This window comes from Neovison vison, chromosome 1 (assembly GCF_020171115.1).
Source record: "Neovison vison isolate M4711 chromosome 1, ASM_NN_V1, whole genome shotgun sequence".
NCBI lineage: Eukaryota > Metazoa > Chordata > Mammalia > Carnivora > Mustelidae > Neogale > Neogale vison.
The window spans coordinates 284,818,681-284,839,179 of record NC_058091.1 but is presented as its reverse complement, the minus strand read 5'-3'; positions in this window follow the sequence as shown (position 1 = coordinate 284,839,179).

Genomic DNA, 20,499 nt, shown 5'->3' with positions numbered 1-20,499 from the left:
GGCGCCGCGGGAGGGGGCGGAGGGGGCGGGCAGGGCCGCGCCGGGGGCGGGCAGGGAGGGGGGTGGGGACGCGGGAGGGCAGCGGTGCCGCCGAGCCGCCGCCCAGCGCCGCCCGCCGGGTCCCTGCAGCGGGCTGTCCGGCGCAGACGCTCCCCCTGGCGGGGCGGGCAGGGGTCGCTGGGAGGGCCACCGGTACTCCCCTTCTCGCGCGGCTCCGCTTCGGCCTGGGGCGCCCGCCCACCTGCGCGCCGGAGAGGGCTTCCTGAACTGCAGAGGAGGGCGGCAGCCCTTCGGCTGCTGTCCTCTGTGGCGGAGTTTCTGCCCGCGGCGATCTCCCCGAATCGTTACTCATGGGGAGGGGTGCCGCTCTCCTTGCGATTCCGAGGGGATAGATGGGCACTGGGGAAGCCCACGCGGGCGAGGCAGCTGTGTGGCTGGTTACTAGTGCGGCGAGAATTGAAACATGGCAGGGGACACCGCCCTGCCCCAATGTTCTAACCTCTTCATTTTTCCTGTGCGGATGGAATCTAAAAGCCACGGAGAGTTGTCACTTGCATCTTCGATGGAGTTTCCCCTTTTTCCACCCACCGCGCTGGTTCTTTGTTGTTGTTACTTTGAACCAGTAAGTTGCTATTGGGCATCTCGACAGCTTTCCTCCTTCTGGATGCTTTTCTGAAATTTCCTTCCCAAGCAAGCTCTGTTGGAAGGAGCAGGTTGGAAATACTGTGAACGTGCGTGTGCTCGGGAATGGGATGTTACAGACATAGGAATTAATATTTTTTGATTACCGATAAAATGTAGACTTTGAACTGAAAACAAGGCTTATATTTACAAGTCAATCGACAAGTATTTATTGTACTTGCAATGAGTAAGATTTAGTCTATTATCTGTACAAATGGGATGTCCCATGTTACAGGGGAAGTAGGGAAAGTATGCTTATTTCTATTCAATTTTTAAGCGAGTTCACTGCTCAGTTGTATTCCCCTGACATGGGTAAAATGAAGTGTCCAAACGATATGATCTCTGCTTTGCAGTGTCATAGCTTTTGGGCCAGTGTCAATGGGCAAAGAGTTGAACTCTTCAAGAAAGTAATATAAAAAAAGTAAGACTAAAAATGCTGTCCTTTTTGTTCCTAATCAAAGTAACCCAGCTCCTCTGATGTTTATATACTTTCTCTTTATGAAATCAAAGTAACATGAATTAAGTACTGCTTTGTTCCAAGCACAGCACTGCAAGGGAAGCAAAAGCTGGCGCTTAGAATTACAACAGTTACAACTAGGCTTGGATGATTAGTTTTTATTGTATTAGGGACCGCACATAGTCTGAAGGAGCATGAAGGTAAGAAGTCTGATTACTGACACATTTGGGGGGTTGGGCAGTGGTTACTGTTGCAATTTTTGCTCTCTGGTTTCTTCACCTTTTCTTGTTTGCCTTGTGAGTTTCTGCAGCCCAGACATTTTGGATCTCTACAAAGCAGAAATAATTTACTGGGTTATCTTAGGGGGGGCTTTCATCCCTAACCAGCGAAGTGTCATCTTAAAATGACTCTAAATTTGCATCATGTCTAGAGTTTAACATAGCAAAATTATTTCTTCTAAAAGAAAAAAGTCACAAGCTACCTCAACCTTGTATGGTTAAGCTGGGGAGCATCTTACAAAGAAGCAAACTGAAGCTGAATTTTGCAAACCAATTGCCAATCTCTTCGTGAAACTATGAAGACCCAATTAAGAAAATAGTATAAAGTTTTTTTTTTAACAGAAACATCAGTTTGTTTCTGTTCTAATATTTTAGATTATAGTTTCAATACATATTCATTAAATGCCACTATTTACTCAAAAGCCTTGTTGGGGAAAGAAAACCTAGAATCTTAGATCAAAGGATTGAGTAGGAACTTAGAGCTCACCTTAACTGGGTCTTTCATAGTCTCTGTTTAAGCAGCTTTTATTGCTGGGTTTTGTTTTTTTTTTTTTTTTCTTATGAGTTAAAAACTGAATTCAATTAAGAATTCCTAAGAAGGTAAACGATAATCCTCCTTTAATCTTTTGCTTTTTCTCTTTCCTTCATTCCTTTTAAAAAATTTCTGCCCCATTTGCTTCCACTTCTCTTCCTTTCATTATCCCACTGATCCATCCCCAAACCTTCCTTTCTTTCTTCTTCAAGCATTGTCAGATACTGTGGATAAATACAAAAGGAAGATTCATGATCCCTCCTTTGAGGAGCTCATAGTCCAAGGTGAGAGTTCTCTATATTTCTCCCACCCAGGACAGACAGTATTCGCACTCTCAACATTCTCCTAGGGTAGAAGTGAAAATAAGGCAAACTGGTTTACACCCAGTTTCCAGACCCATCAGTTGTAACCCTAACCCCTATCTCAAGCCAAGTGTATTGGAATGTAATTGGGCAGGAGTGACTATACAGAAGCAACCTTGATTGCACACTAGTTTAGGAGGGAGGGAAAGGTAAATTGTTTTCAGATTTCAGTACTTCAACTTTTACTAGTACAACTAAGTCACAGTATATCTCAGCACGGATGAAGACATACCATAATGACCCAACAACCTGATAGGGAACTTCTGGTCTCAGAAGAAGCTAAGTAATTGTCAGCTGTTTCCTCTCTGGCCCTTCAGAGAGTCTGTGGGAGCTATGCATTCTCTTGGGCTTTTCTTGCTAAGGCCATCACAGAGTTAGTAGACTGTACATTGTCAGGTGGATATTACACTTCTTCAATCTCTTTCTCTAAATATGGTGGCCAAACTAAAACTTCTAAGTACTACACTTCTATTAATAGAGCCTAACATGTCCTTAGGTTAATTACATTGTAACTAATATTCAGTGTTAATTAAACAAGTCGGGATTAGTTTGCTAGAACCTGAGTACTCAAAAAGCAGAGGAACACAGTACTGCCTTCAATGTGGCAAAGCAATGTGATAGTTGCTCTAATAAGAACATGTATATGGTCCTTTTTTTAAAAGATTTTTTTGAATACTCTTTACACCCAACATGGGGCTCAAACTCACAACCCCAATATCAAAAGTCATATGATCCACCAACTGAGCTAGCCAAGACCCCCTTATTTATGGTCTTTGGAAAGGGTTTCATGAACGAAAGGCATAACCTTTATCTGTGGAGGTCCATAAAGTCTTCAACTTGAATATATTTAAGAGAATAGAAAGGGATATTGCACTGTACTCAAAGAAGGGTGACATAGGGTGTAGGGGAGACACAGGGAACAAGGCATCCCAGGTAGAAGGAAGAGCATATGCAAAATCACAGAGGGAAAGAAGCCTATGGCTTTTCAAGGGAGAGCAAAGTAGTTACAGGGGGTGAAATCTGGAAGCACAGAGGAACTTATTAGAAGAAACAAAAGAGAAACAGGAGTAAATCCTGAAAAGCCTCATAGGTACTTCTCAACTTGGACATTATAGATGATGAACCACGGAAGACCTGAAGACATGGAGATGTAAAGTAGATGCATTTTAGAATTACTTTCTTTGCCAAAGAAATTGATGTCTATGGGTGCCTTTGGTAAGTGAAAAGAGTGATCAAGAAGTCAGGTGCAAGGGGCAGACTTTTCCCTGTGAACCTTCTTAACTTCTTAACTTAACCTTCCCTTCTTAACTTTTTGGTTTTGCACCTTATGCATATATTATAGAGTTGAAAACTATTTAATGATTAGAAAAAAAAAGTCTTAAACTCTGAACTGGATTGGAGAAGAACAAGACCAAAATGGTGATAAAATAGGAGAACTGGTGATTATCTAGTGGAGAAATGATGAAACAGGCCTTACGTATGCAGAGGAAAAGCATAAGCCATAGACATGGAATTAGCAGTGGACAGAGAGGGTGAGGAAGAAATTTTGGCTACCTCTTTACATCTGGAGGGATGATGGGGGAATGGGGAATAGAGGTTCTGTAGAGATAATTCTATTTGTAACATTGGGACATCTAAGAGACATTCAGGTAAAGATACCCAGGATGATACTGGTAATACAGGTCTATTACCTTGGAGTAATAGACCTGTCTCTAGGTCAACCTAGAGACAGATTGGGTGTCATCACTACAAATAGCAGATGAATTAGAGCAATGAGTATGAATGAGGTCTCCCCGGTTCATAGAATTAAGGGATCCAAGGACACAAGACTTACTTAGAGAATGAGGATATTTAGAAGGGTCCAGAAGCAATATAAGCCTATGGGAGGAAAGAAAAAAGAGCAATTTATATTAGCTCCCAGGAAGTTACAGTGATTAAAATTAGTTGGTGGATGAGTGTCACCTAGAGTAGATGATTCCTAACTCCTCTAATTAGAAACTTTTTAGGCAAAAATGTTTAGAACCTTCTTATGATGACAAATTTTAAGCTTCAATTACCCTTGTAGAGATAGGCCCAGAACTGTTTCCTTGGGAAAATCTTAGCACTAAAGTTTATGAGAACTCCCTTGGCCTATCTCTCTATACAGACGGTTGTTTGATCCTGGTTGGCTTAATTACTGTTAGCGAGAAAACGTCAACCCTGCTCACCTCCCAGCTGATTCTCTGAGGATTAGGCATGTGGGTCTATCCATGATAAGCAGCAAAAAGTGTATTCAACAAAAAAATGTGACTCTAAACTTCGCTGTTTTTATCTGCTAATGGGAATAATAATACCCTTGAGACTCTTAGGGAGACAAAAGTAATTGCTCTTTGCTTGATTTTGCTCGATTTGGTAATACAAGGAGCAGATAAACACTTGAATATCTTGAATGGGTTAATAATTTGTCTCCGTTCAGACTACTGGCTTGGTTCCCTTCAAAACAATACTCTTTAAAAATTCATTCAACATTGGGGTGCCTGGCTGCTCAGTCAGAAGAGTGTACACAACTCTTGATCTCCAGGTCATGAGTTTGAGCCCCATGTTGAGTATAGAGATTACTTTAAAAAAAAAATACTAAAAAAATTTTTTCTGTTTGACATTGATCTAAGTGGAAAGGCATAGAATAGAGGATTGCTAAGTAGTGTCCCGGGGAGTGAAGACCCTGCTATTACCAGACCCTCATTTCTTAGACACAGTTAGCAGGCCCCCCAAGCACACATTCCATTGAATCGGGCATTCCGTAGCGGGGGAGCTCCTCTCCCACCCCAAGTGATTTAGCAAAGTGGTCCTTTTTCACCACGCCTTTCCAGGAAGAGTTCAGGTAAATAAAAATTTGAGTGTTATTTTGGTGCCCCAGAGAAGTGTAGTATCCCTTGGGGACTGACTCCCATGCAGCTGCTGGCTTGGCGCTCTCTGGGCAGGAGCTGCTGTCCTTAGGGCAGGGGTGCATTGTAGGAATGGAAGGGATGCTGTAAGAAATAGACGCGCAAATTCTCTTCAGCCCGCCCAAATTTACAGCCCACTTCTAACAAAGACATAGTTACTAACAATATGTTCTAGAGTGTTCTAACCTCATCCCTGAGTTGTATTTTGTATTGTATTTTCCTTTCCCTAAATTCCTTATTCCTCAGCTATTTCTTGTTTAAGGGAACTATTACTCTTTAAGGTTCCCAGATTGATTGATTGATTGACTGACCGATTTTGAGAGAGAGAGAGAGCACAAGTTGGGGGAGAGAGAATCTCTGGCAAGTTCTGTGCTCAGTGCAGAGCCTGATACTGGGCTTGATCTCAGGATCCTGAAATCGTGACCTGAGCCAAAATGAGGAGTTAGATGCTTAACCGAATGAGCCACCCAGGTGCTCCCAAGATGCTTTTATAGTAGGCTTTATTTTTTAGAATAGCTTTAGCGCTACAGAAAAAAATGCGAGAAGACTGCAGAGTTCTCATACACTACACAGCCCGTTTCGACTATTGTCAACACCTCACACTCTTTTTTTTTTTTTAAGATTATATTCATTTATTTATGTGAAAGAGAGCAAGAGTGAGAGAGATCACAGAGGGAAAGGGAGAAGCAGACTCCCTGCTGAACAGAGAGCCAGATTTGGGGCTTGATCCAGGACCCTGAGATCATGACCCAGGCCAAAAGCAGATGCTTAAAGCCACCCAGACACCCCAACACCTTATATTCTGTGGTACATTTGTAACAATCAATGAGCCAATATTGATATATTATCATTAACTAGACTTCACACTTCATTCCAACGTCTTTAATTTTTACCTGATTTCCTTTTAGTGTTCCAGGACCATATTGCATTTAGTTATCTTGTCCCTGTAGGATCTTCTTGGCTGTGACAATTTCTCAGGTATTCCTGGTTTTGATGACCTTGACAGCATTGAGGTGTATCGGTCAGATATTTTGTAGAATGCCTCTCTTTCAGAATTTGGTTTTTCTCATGGCTAGACTGATGTTACAGGTTTAGGAGGAAGAACACAGACACTGGTCCATTTTAATCACATCATATCAAGGGTTTATACTGTCCATATGGTTTATCACTGTTGATGTTGACCTTACTTACCTGCCAGAGGTTGTGTTTGTCAGGTTTCTCTACTGTGGAGTTACTCTCTTTTTCCTTCTTTCCATACTGCACTCCTTTCTGTATTCTTTGGAATGGAATCACTACCCAGAGCCCACTCTTAAGGTTTGCGAAGTTGTGCCCCCCTTCTGTAGGGTGTGCTATCCACATAAATAATTTGTCATTCTTCACAGGAGGTTTGCCTCTTTCCTTCCATTTATTCATTTACTCCATCATTTATTTATAGCAGTGTGGATTCACGGCTATTTATTTTATAACTGGGTTATAATCCCCTACTCCCTTCATTTATTGCCCGGATTGTCCCAGCTTTAATCAGTGGGTGCTTTTTCAGTTAGCGCCTATATCCTTTTGACATACCTCTATCAATGTCGTTTTTACTGCTTTTCTGTTTTACGCTTTCTTACTTTCTAGCGCTACAAGGAAATCTTGTGTACTTCCTGCCCAGGGCTAGGATCAGCCATTTCTCCAAGGTGTCCTGGCTACTTTTATCAGAGAGTGGTATTAGAACCCAGGATTTGGTGTTTGGAGTGTCATTGCTCCTAGACACCCTCAGCTGACAGAGCAAGGAAATATATGTATATACTAACCAATAAATATACCTGTATCTCTGAATATTTCTAGAACTGTCCCTGTCTGTAATAAGCTTAGCATGATGTCATGCAACCAACTCTAATCCGTTCCTGCATAGGTTAGCCTAGTCTCTTCCCTTTGCTTACCTGTAAACTCCCACTCCAACAGTGAGAAACCTAGCTTCCATTATCTAACAATCACTTACTGAATTGCTCAATCAGAGTAGCATATATATTTGTGGAGGTATCAGAATTGTTAACCCCACTGCTCTGGACAACAACTGTATCATACTTGAGTCCCCTGCTTGTGTGCAGTTCCTTTTGTCCTTAGTCTTATAGATTTCCCCTCATTTCCAAGTGCTAATCTGGACTCCACCATTTCTTTAGGTAAGCACCTTTGCCTTCCACTCTCTTCAGTGAGGCTGTTATATACAAGAATAATACCAATAGATTTTCTTATCACTATCTGTTTTCCATCCTGGGATACCCCATCTTGGTTTTTTTTTTTTTTTTTAAGATTTTATTTATTTGACAGAGAGAGGTCACAAGTAGGCAGAGAGGCAGGCAGAGAGAGAGGAGGAAGCAGGCTCCCTGATGAGCAGAGAGCCCGATGCGGGACTCGATCCCAGGACCCTGAGATCATGACCTGAGCCGAAGGCAGCAGCCTAACCCACTGAGCCACCCAGGCGCCCCCCCCACCATCTTGGTTTTAATCTCCTATGCACCATGTTGGTGAGAGAGGAATTCCCTCTCTATGGTTTTGTAGATGGCCAAATGCACAATACCCAACACAGGACAGATGTATCAAGAGTGGTCTACTGGCCACATATACTCACAGCCTGTGGCATGTGGGGGGCACCATGTAGGTGCACTTAAAAACTCAGAGCTGCACTTAAAAACAGAATGAACAACCAGTGGCTTCAGAAGGCAGACTTTGTAGTATCAGTAGGGAAGGCTGCCTCCTGGTTCTTGTGAAAAATGGGCTTAGTTATTTGAATGATTCTATAAGCTCACAGGGAACTGAACCCACTACTCCGGGATTAGCATTAACTATGCCTGGCCTTTGGTAAGGAGGGTTGTTTGGCTACTTCTCTATGGGAGCAGCATGGGGAGGAGAACTTAGAGCTGGGCCATTTGAGGCCCTCAATAGTTCCAGATGTCAAAGCAACATGTAATATTGAGCCTTAATATTAGGGCTTATACCCACAACCTTGCAAAGGAATTTTTAAAAATTTGCATCATTGAGGTTCACTTTCTGCTGGAAAGTTCTGTGGGTTTGACAACTGTTCAGTGCCATGTATTTGCTATTACAGTATCAGAATATTGTCACCACCCTAAAAATCCCCTCTGCTCCACCATAATCAACTCTGTGCTTTTTTTCCTGTCTCTATCATTTTGCTCTTTTTAGGATGTCACCTAATTGGAATCATACAGTGGAGTCTTTTCAGACTGGCTTCTTTCCCTTAGCAATAACCATTTAAAGTTCATTTCTGTCTTTTCTGTCACCCTTAAATGCTTTTGAAATAAGGAAAATTTGCAATATTTAAAAGCTTAAGATTGGTCTCCATTCTAAAATATTGTCTTCAGATAATTTAAAATATTCTATACTTTTTAAAAGAATCTGACAATGGTGCAGCTTTGCTAAAGGGTGTGTTAAATGTACCAATAGGAGATTGGATAGATAGATAGATAGACAGACAGTCACTCTGTTATTTAGCTCTGGTGATTTCCTTAATAACTAATGAATTGTGTAGGCAAGAAAAGAGTTAAAGACCTGATTTTGAGGGTGCCTGGGTGACTGAGTCAATTAAGCATTAAATATCTGCCTTTGGCTCAGGTCATGATCCCAGGGTACTGGAATGGAGCCTGCTTCTCCCTCTCCCTCTGCCTGCTGTTCCCTCTACTTAATGTTCCCCCTCTCTCTCTGTCAAACAAATAAATAAAATCTTTAAAAAAAAAGAAGAAGAAAACCTGATTTTGTTTTCTGCTTCAGTAAAGAATATTATTCCTTACATATATAATCAGTACATGAAATTATTAATTTAATTCTCCCATCCTTTATATATATTCTCTTACATAGAGTAAAACACAAATTCATGTACATTGTCAAATGTGTAGAACTTTTAATTTCAGAAATTAAGATGGTTTTGGTTTTGTGTGGGAATTTTATTTTCTTTGTGTTGGGAATTTGTTCTAAGTCTAGTATATTTTACCTTTACTGAAATGGCTCTAGATTTCATAGATTGACTCTATGAAATTCTGACTTGGAGCATCCCCTAGGTGTCTTATTCAATGACATATATTATAATTGATCTTTAGTAGACTTTGTTTTGTCTGGAACTAATACTTTGTCATGTTTTTTGCCTGTTTAGATTTCTACGTACTTACCATAAATTCAACCCAAACTTTCTAACAATTGTCTAAAATCTTTTCTCGATATTAAAATGCATGAGGTATATGATATGCAGGAGGTATTCATACTTTGTCATAGTTTTTACTTGCTTAGTTTTCTATGTGCTTTTCATTGATTCAACCCAATTCCACCAATTTTCTAAAATCTCTTAAGACATTAAAACGTGGTATGGAGGGGCACCTGGGTGGCTCAGTGGGTTAAGCCGCTGCCTTCGGCTCAGGTCATGATCCCAGGGTCCTGGGATCGAGTCCCGCATCGGGCTCTCTGCTCAGCAGGGAGCCTGCTTCGCTCTCTCTCTCTCTGCCTGCCTCTCTGTCTACTTGTAATCTCTGTCTGTCAAATAAACAAAATCTTTAAAAAAAAAAAAACGTGGTATGGATTATCGGTTTATATTCTTACATAGAACTCTCCTAGACCTTTCTCCTAATTTGCCTTCTATCCCTGTGTCAGAGTTTCCACTGGAGAATCCCCTTTTGCCTTCTTCATCAAGAGTTCCTTTACCTTTCTCCTGTGTTGGATTTATTATTTTCAATATACCATGTTTTCTCCTTTTTTGTCCCATTTTTGCTTTTGTTTTCCCTGGTTTTGGTGAAGCCTATCCCGCCAGTAGCTTCATGAGAAAGGTTCAGGGAAGTTAATTTTTCTGAGAGCTTATGCATTTGAAAATGTCTTTATTCCACCCCACACTTTGTAGTTTGGTTGGATATAGGGTTTTAAGTTGTAAAAAATTTCCTTGAGAATTTTGAAGGCATTACTCCATTGTCTTCTAATTTCCTTTCTTTTTAAACAATATACTGAAATGTGATTTACATTTAATAAAAGTCACTTTTTTAAAAGATTTTCTTTATTTATTTGAGAGAGAGAAAAAATGAGCATGAACAAGGGGTTGAGGGATGGAGAGAGGCAGAGGGAGAAGCAGACTGCCGGATGAGCAGGGAGCCTGATGCAGGGCTTGCTCTCAGTACCCTGGGATCATGACTTGAGCTGAAGGCAGACACTTAACTTACTTACTGAGCCATCCAGGCACCCCTAAAGGTCACCCTTTATTTTAGGTGATCCAGTGAGTTAAAAAAAAACAAAAAACAAAAAAAACAAAAAAAACAACTACATAATGGTGTGTAACCACCACCACTCTTAAAATATAGAATACCTCTACCGCCCTATAAAATTCCCTCATGCCCTTTTACGTCCACATAATTTTACCTTTCCAGAGTAATACACAAACTCATACAACATTTAGACTTTTGCAACCAGTTTTTTCCACTTAGCCCAGCCCTTTGGAGATTTTGTGGCATGGGTCAAGAGCTGATTGCTTTTTTATCCCTTAGCAGTATCCCATTATGTGGATATACCAAAATGTACTTATCTGTCCTCCAGTCATGGTGTTTGGGTTGTCTCAATTCCTACAGCAGGAATAGCCTGCTATACACATTCACATACAAGTCTTTGCCTTCCCATTTCTTTGAATAAATACTAGAGACTGCTGGGGTGTAAAGTGTATGTTTGACTTTATAAGAAACAGCAAACTTGTTTTCCAAAGTGGCTATACCATTTTGCATTTTCACCAGCAATGAGCAAGCAATCCAGTGGTTCCTCATTAACATTTGGGATTGTCAGTTTTCATTTGCTTTCTATTTTAGCCACTCTATTAGATATGCAGTGCTATGTCCTTGTGGTTTTAATGTGCACTTCCCTGATGACTAATGATGTGGAGAGTCTTTTCATGTGTTTATTTGTCATGCACATTTATTCTTTGGTGAACTATCTGTTCGAATCTTTTGCCCATTTAAAAAAACAAGAAACTTAATTGTTAACTTCTAAATACAAGTCATTTTTATATATGTTTTGCATGTATTTTCAAGTTGTGTCTTGTCTTTTTATTTATGTATTTTTAATTATTCCTTTTGGAGAACAGAAATCCTTTCACCTTTTGGTGAAGTCCAGTTTAGCAATGTTGTGTAGTCCAGTTTAGCAATGTTTTTCTTTTATAGGTTGTGCTTTTTATATCATATATAAGGAATCTTCCCCTAACCCAAGTTCACAAAGATTTTTTTTCCTGTCTTTTTCATAGAATTTTCCTGGTTTTTTTCCATATAGTTTCAGGTTTTACATTTAGACCTTTGATACAACTTGATTTCATAATACAGGGTAAATTTTGAGATTCTTTTTACTTAAAAAATTTTTTTACATGTGGATGTCTGATTTTTCCAGGACCACTTGCTGGCGACTATTCTTTCTCTGTTGAATTACCTTGGCACCTCTGTTAAAAATCAATTTACCATATTATTTGTCGGCCTGTTTGTGGACTCTGTTATGTTCCTCTTATGTCCATTCTTACATCAGTACTACACTATCTTTGACTATCATAGGTTTATAGTAAGATCTTGTGTGGTTTTTTTTTTAAAACAATTGCATCATTCCATTGCAAGAATGTACTATAATTTAACTCAACTTCTACTTAGGCAATTTAGAGTTAAATATATATATATATATATATATATATATATATATATTAGAAATAATGTGACAACAAATGCCCATAGGCATAGAATTTTGTGTCCTTGTGATGGTGCTTAGATAGTATACATGCTTCCAGTTGGGCATGTTAGATCAGTGTTTCCCCACACTTTTTCCTAGTAATTGCGTGTACTTTTTTTTTTTTTTTAAGATTTTATTTATTTATTTGTCAGAGACGGAGAGAAAGCGAGCGAGCACAGGCAGACAAAGAGGCAGGCAGAGGCAGAGGGAGAAGCAGGCTCCCTGCCGAGCAAGGAGCCTGACATGGGACTCGATCCCAGTACCCTGGGATCATGACCCGAGCCGAAGGCAGCTGCTTAACCAACTGAGCCACCCAGGCGTCCCTAATTGCGTGTACTTTAAGGTCCAGACCCAGTTGGGTGGCCTTAGAGAGTAATTAACTAGACTGTCTTGACTGTGTTCCAAGGCACTGCATCTGATCTTAGTTTCTACTAGCTCTGTGTTAAAGCAAGGATTTCCTGCTTTCTTCTTTGGTTAGTTCATGAGCAATGACAAGGTGTTCTCTCAAGAACACAAAGATAAGAATGCTCTTTTAGGGTGCCTAGGTGGCTCAGTTGGTTAAGCGTCTGCCTTTAGTTCAGGTCATGATCCCAGGGTCCTAGGATTGAGCCTCACATCGGGCTTTCTGCTCAGCATCAAGTCTGATTCTCCCTCTCCCTCTGTGCTCTCTCTCTCTTTCTCTCTCTCAAATAAATAAATAAAATCTTTTTAGAAAATGCTCTTTCAGAGTTAAAGTGTTTGTCAAGCCTTCCAGAGCATTCTGCCTATTTGACAGTTACACTTTTGATTAGTTGGCAAGCTAATTTTCAAACAATTTCTAATTACCTGGGAGTGGGTTAATCAGTTTGCAGGAGGCTTGAATTCGTGACCTTGAGAACTAGTCACATTATCTACTGACTGAGCCAGCCAGGGCACCCCCCCCACCTTTTTTTATATAGATTTTTCGATGTGGCAGCTAGAAAATTTAAAACTCTATGTGTGGTTTGCATTTATGGCTCACATTAAATTCCTATTAGACACTGATTGTCTAACGTATTTTACAGATGCTGTATTGGCTAACTCAGTACAAATTTTGCTCAGGTTGAATCTGACAAAGAGCTCTAAGCTGGGGCACCTGGCTGGCTCAGTTGGTAGAGCATGTGACCCTTGATTTTGGGATTGTGAGTTCGAGCCCCATGTCGGCTGTAGAGATTACTTAGACATAAAATGATTCTTGGTAAACTTCAAAGAAAGGCCTAGGATTTCTGCAGTCAGGCTCCTGCCCTGGCCATGGGTGGTGAGTGACCAGAAGCTTCCCTCAGAGGCCCTCCAGGCAATTTCACAGCAGAAGGCTGTTGGGCATTATACCTCCCTGTGAATGGCTTTCCCATCAGCATCCCCCTGGGCTTTCCCGCTAAGTCCGGACAGCAAGACACTTCAATATCCAGTGAGCTATGCTCGACCTTCTCAGACATCTGGATCTCAACTCCAGGGGTAGGGCCTTTACCTTTGGTGCTCTATCTCAGGTACTAGGGGTGGTGGCTCCTCCTTATTTCACTCTTCCTAGAGAGTTCTCTTTCATTTTTACTATTCAATCCCTCATTACCCCAATCCCTTACATTATATGATTCCCATTCAAATTACTGTGTGGTTTCTGTCTCACTGAAGTCTGATATATCAAATATTTTTACTGGATGTTTTTATTTTATACTCTGAATGTTATTTTTATTATTTATGTGCTACACTACCAAGTTTTAGTACAGTAAGTGAAGTTTTCTTATTTTGCCAATATTAAAGGCCTGTCTGTTCTTGCATCTACACAGATTTTCATATACTCTAAACTTAGGACATGGAAAAAAAATCCAGAAGGGAGAATGTATGGGATACTGCTTTTAAATCTACCTATAGTTAATCTATTCAAATTTTAAACGTTATCTCCTTAATGCATACAAAATTTATTCAAAAAATTTTAAACTGTTCAAAAATGAACTATTGAGGATTTTATTCTATAATATATTCTCTCACAGGACTTTTCTGAGAGGGAGTGGATCAGGAAAGAGCAGATTTGCTCTGATTGAGACTGTTGGAAAATGGCTTGCTATTACCTTTTTTTTTAATTTTTTTTTATTTTTTTTTTATTGCTATTACCTTTTAAACAAGCTTACCTAATGCTAAAATTATATATGTAATTAGTGTCTCAGGTCTCTGTACTTTATGACATATGATTGGCCCCGTGGCTCCACATCCAGGCTACAGATGAGTAAGGGTTCCATTTAATGAAGATAAATTTTCTACAAAGTAACCTTACATTATGCAGCATCTTTTTAGTATTTTTAATATTTTTATTTAACACAGAGAGAGGGAACACAAGCAGGGGGAGTGGGAGAGGGAGAAGCAAGCTTCCTGCTGATCAGGGAGCCTGACACGGGACTTGATCCTAAGACCCCAGAATCATGATCTGAGGTGAAGGCAGATGCTTAAAGACTGAGCCACCAGGCACCCCTGTGCAATGTCTTTTTAAAGGAATGTGTCCCAACACTTGAGGTTGTTGGAATTTTCATTACCAAAGAAAATACATACTTTTAATAAATAATCTCTGTGCCTTAGTTTTCTTCTCTCCCAAATAAAGAAGTGACCTTATGCCCCCTCCAGGCTCCTGCAACTGTGAAGGCACGGTGCCATGCGTGTTACCTCACAGGACTAAGTTCCCGGAGGTTTCTCTCCCCAGAGCCATCCCTAATTGGACAGTACTTCTCTCAGAGGCTTCCTGCTTCCTGTCTCCTCTCCTGGGGGGCTGCTGCTTCTCTGAGGGCTGCTCCTCTGTGCCACAGGGACTGTAAAGAGTTTCTGCCCTGACTATGCCTTCTCCATTCTGAGGTTGCTGAATCATATACCACCCCTTCCTCCCTCCTATTTGCCCGAGATAGTTATGCTCCTGAAATAATACCATCTGCCACCTGGCATAATAGCCTTTGCTTCCTCCTCAGCCACCTCGACTATCTCTACTCTAACTGGGGGAAGCTGGACCTTGCTCTGATACCATTTTACCAGTTGTCTTTTTTTAAAGATCTTTCCTCTAAAGGATTTGTTTTCTCTATATAACAGTCAGGAGTTCAGATCACTTTAAACATTTTTCAGGGCAAACCAAGTACTTTTAGATTTGCTAGATGTTTATTTTCAGAGCTATATAAATATAGCATTCTATCAGAATAGGACTTTTCCTGCCTCAAGGAACTACCAAAATGGGACATAAAAGAGAATATATCCAAAAACCTGTCATAGCGCTTAGAATCCTCAGATCAATGACATAAGAGGGGTACAAGGGAGAGATTAGCAAAGAAATTCCCTTGAAGAGAGTTTTAAGTATTTAATCCAACCTTTTGGAAAAGCGGGTTGCTACCTTCTGGTGAAGGAAACTTCAAAGGAACCACTAAGGGAACTTTGAAATATGTTCCTGCAACGGTTTTGGCGGTGTGCCAGGAAAGGCCCGCTGCACTTCAGAATTTGGTCAGGTCAGGAATGTGGCAATATTTCTCGTGGCCCAAATGTGGGCCACTCAAGGCAAGAGAGAGCATGGGATAGTTCTGGATCCTGCCAGTAGGGCCTTAGAGGTACAGAAAACCCTAGGAGAAAGAGGCGGAACACTAGGGCCTAGGAAGAAATCACAAAAGACAGTTTTGAACTGAGATGGGAACTATAGGAGAGGGGTCTCAGTAGGAAATCTCCAAAGAGCTAATACAAGAGCCCAAGAGTAAAAATCGGCTTAATCCTCTGCTCGGTACAGGTGAGGAGTAAAGTTGCAGCTGACAGAGATGTACAGGAGAGAAAGGTGAAACCAGAGGGACCAAACCTTCTCCTCCACTGCTCGCATCCAGCCCAAAGGAAGCCCAGGCTGGAAGTGAGGTAAGGTGAAGACATCTTTGAATTTTGACTTATTACATAGGACTGGACATTTTACTTAATGAAATAAAACTGTTTTGCAACTAACCATGACTGGAAGGGTTTTTTGTTTGTTTGTTTTTGTTTTTTTGTTTGTTTGTTTGAATCTGTGAGTGCTCTAAAAATACATGGGTCAGACGAAGTCTTTATGCTGGGGCACTGGAGCATATTCCCCCTGAATAAAGAAAGCACACAAAAATAAAGTTGTGTTTTTATCTCAATCCACATATCATGCCTATTCTACAAACTACTTGCACACACAGGAACCATTTTTTCATTGGAATTTTCCTTGACAAAACATCCCTCTTCCTTACTGTGCAGGGACATTTTTATTTCAGATTCCATTTTGGGGAAGGTAGAAGGCAAAAGGAGGGAAAGAATCTTAAGCAGGCTCCATGCCTGGTGCAGAGCCCCAGGCGGGGCTGAAATCAAGAGTTGGATACTTAACCGACTGAGCCACCTAGGTGTCCCACATTTTTTTTTTTAACACCTTTTTGTTTTTTTTGTTTTTTTTTTTAGAGCATAAGGAGGGATAGCAGGAGATGGAGAAGCAGGCTCTCCACCCAGCAGGGAGCCCTATGCAGGGCTTGATCCTAAAACCCTGAAATCATGACCCGAGCTGAAGGCAGAGGTTCTACTGACTAAGCCACCCAGACGCCCCTTTTCTAACACTTTTTAAAAAGAATTTTTATTAAGTAATCTTTATATCCAACATGGGGCTTCAACTTATAACCCAAAGATCAAGTCACATGCTCTACCAACTGAGTCAGCCAGGCACCCTGTTACTTTGCTTTTCTTATGTGAATATACAATATTACACAATTACAGCTAATTATAGCCTAAGCTAAATTTTGCAACCAACCCAGAACTCAAAAAAGACTGAATATCTGCCTGAATGACTGTTGTCTTTGCAGGGGCGGCTCCTTATCATTTAGCTTTCTTAACCACCTTTCTAAAGAAGGGTCCTCTGTCTCCACATTCTTTATCGCTTCTTTGTTTTTACAGCACTTATTGCTTACTTGTTCCCAGTAACCCTCCAACACACACACACACATACACAAGCTTATGTACACACAATTGAAATCTGTCGGAGCAGGGTCCTTTGTTGTTTTCCACCTACCTCCTGGACCTGGGCGTGCTTCAGGCACACAGAGGTCACTGAACACGTATTTGGTTCAGGAAAGGACACCATATCATCAATAGAAGTGAAAGGAAACCATAGAATTTCCAGGTAACCTTCCCAAAGCAACTTTTTTAAACTTGTCATTCCTCATTGTCTGATCTTTGCTGAATCCCTAGAAAACTGGCTTTATTTTCAATACTCTATTGAAATCAAGTTTATGCCAAGTAAACATTATCCCAAATTTTGCCAAATCTGGAAGTCCCGATTTTTAAAGATTTTTTTTATTTGAGAGTAGAGAGTGTGTGTGTGTGTGCATACACATGAACACACATGAAGCAGGGGGAGGGGCAGGAGTAGACTCCCCTCTGTGCAGGGATCCTGATTCAGGGCTGCACTCAGTACTTGATCCTAGGACCCTGGGATCATGAGCCAAAAACAGACACTCAACCAATGGAGCCACCCAGGCACCCCTGGGAGTCTTTATTTTTAAAATCTTCATTCTCAAAAAACAAAAACAGTCAAACCCTTCATTTTATTTATTTATTTATTTATTTGCTGATGATTGAGTGCCCCCTCACCTCAAATAATCCCTTTTCTTTGTTTGTATGACTCAACCCTGTCCTAGTTCATGGGCTAATTAATTCTGCAACGCCTGGTGTCAACTGTCAACTTCAACCACGTGTTTTTGTTCCCACTGCACCTCGAACATGGCCTGCCACATAGTAGGTATATCACTGTGCACATTATATGTTGAACAAATGAATGAACCGCTCTCTCTAATCTATGGACTTCTCCCCAAATCCTTCTTTGAGACTCTCTACATCATCTTTTTTCTTGAATTTGTGTATTTTCAAACAGTTTCAACTGTCAAGGATGGCTGCTGAAGTTCCTCAGTCAAGTAATTGCATCCTTTTCTCTCCCCATCATCTCTTATCTCTGTGTAAATTATCTTCACCATTCTAACCCTTAAGGTCCCTTTCCCAACTTCACTACTCCAGTGTAGAGCTCAAGCCCAGACTTCAGGTCCAACTGCCACCAGGTTTACTCAATTCTTCTTGAACACCTCCTCCTCATGTCCCATGGGGATTACAACAAAACCAACTTTAGCATTTCCCCTCTTGCCTCCATTCTATTCCATCTCAGTGAAATGCACAAACCACCACTTTGCCCTGGTCAGAAACCTATCATCCAAGACTCCTATCTTCCTGTTAATTTTTTTTACAGAATTATTTTTTGTCAAGCTTTTACTTATTTACTTGAGAGAGAAAGAGAACACAAGCAGGGGGAGTGGGAGAAGCAGGCTCTGCTGAGCAAGGATCGAAACGTAGGGTTCAATCCCGGGACCCTGCGATCATGACCTAAGCGGAAGGCAGACGCTTAATGACTGAGCCACCCAGGCGCCCCTTCCTGATAATATTTTTGCACATATGACCTCCTGGAATCCTTACACAGCTATGTTACAGAAGGAAATGGGAAGCTTAGAAGTTCCCTTTGATTTAAATTTCAGATATTCTCATTAGAGACTTTCCTAATATAGCCAGCCCCACTACCACTACCTCAGTCCAAGTCCTCATGATTTTCACATTAACTTTAGAACCTGCAGCCTGATCTTCTAGCTTCAAGACTCATGACATTCACATCACCACCTTCTGTAATTACCTTGCTAGTGAAAACTAACTGTGCTGTGCCCCTGCAGGGTTGAAACCTTCAATGATTTATCATTACTTTCACACTAATGTCCAAACTCCTTAGCTATGGTACTTGAAACCTTTCATGATTTGTTCAGCTTACCCCTCCAGATTCTGCTCTTGCCAACCCTCTCTTTCTCCTGACCCGACAAAACCACAGTATCTGATTAAAGGGTTGGGTTAACAATACAGGAGACATGAAGCACTCATAAATTATTTCTGGATTTCATTTCAACAACATGTTGATGACTAATCTGGTCCTGAATACCCTCTGCCTGAGAAACGCAATTTTCTCCCCAATTCAGTAGGGTAACTAAGCTGCCTTGAGTGGGTCAGGTGTACTTTCTACTGTCTTACATACAATTAAGTGGGACATGTTTTGTCGGATAGGGATCCACTGCCCAAACCTCAACCAACACTCGGGATGTCATCACATCAATCAGACATAAACTTTCTGCAAATCATGACTTGTCTGAACTGTTTGCTCTCTAAATGTGCTAACCCAGCTCCATCTCTTTGCAATTGCTTCTCCTTGGGCCTTAAAATCAAATTTAACTTATTGGAGTGGTATCATTTGGTCCATGAGCCTTCTATGATCTGGGGGGATAATTACCATAGCACTAGAGTAATTTTCCAAATTCACTGTGTTAAGGGCCACACGCACTCGCAAATAAAGTCAGCTCACTTATACTCAATAAACACAGGCCTTGGCTAATGCATCACTGCCCACCTGCCCCCTTACCCTTTGCCCAATGCTTTTCCTGACCCAGAATTCAGTAATTTCACAGGTGTTCAGGTCAGTGCACATTTGCCCCACAGACTGTTTATTTCATACTGGCCAATACCTATCTTAGTGGGTCCCTCCATTACTTAGGAAGCATTAGTGACACTGGAAGATTTCAGGAAGACGTTGAGAGCAAATCAGATTATTTCAATTCTCTCCAGTATAGCTGAGACTTGTAACAATGCAGTTTTGGAGAATCAATACCCCAGGCAGTAAAAAATGCATGTTTAAGTTTCACCTCTCCAAAACCTTAGTCTACTGTTTATAAACTTTACTGGTTAAGTCAATACATTGTGTATATATATTATACACTGTGTTCTTATAATAAGCTAGATAAAAGTGTTTAAATGAGTAAAGCTTATAGGATTGTACTGCATTTATTCGAAGACCAAGACTCCAGGAAGCATGCTCTAACAATACATGCCTAGAGTATAGAGGGGTCACTCTAGTCTCACACAGGGAAGCCCAATGTATTTAGATGAGCTGGGGATCCCTCAAGTCAATGTAAGCCGAGATCTTAAGGATGGGTTAGAAGCTAAAGGAAAAAAGCAGGGTGGTGCCTGGGCGGAACATTCCACCGATCTTGGCTCAGGTCATTATCTCAGGATCCCGAGATCACTCAGTAGGGCATCTGCTTGAGATTCTTTTCCTCTGCTCCTCCCCCAGCTCCCACACACCTGTGCTTGCTCTCTCAAATAAATCTTAAAAAAGTAGGGAGGCAGCACTTAGCTAGTATCCTGGGAAAGTACTGTAGGGTACAGTAAAGGTTGGCAAGGCATTGAAGATCATGAAAATCCTTTACAGGTCAGGTTGTGATCAATGGGAAGCTGCAAATTAAGACCGCAGTTGGCCACTTTAACAGTGACTGTTCAAACACTCGTGCTCCACTTAATCTCTGTTCTCTCACTCAGCAGTCCACTGTGTTGGCCTTGTCTCATTACAAAATACTGGCAACAAACTGCCAGAATTGGGAAAGCATGGCAAAAATTTGAGAGCCCTATAACAGAAAAACCAATGATCACT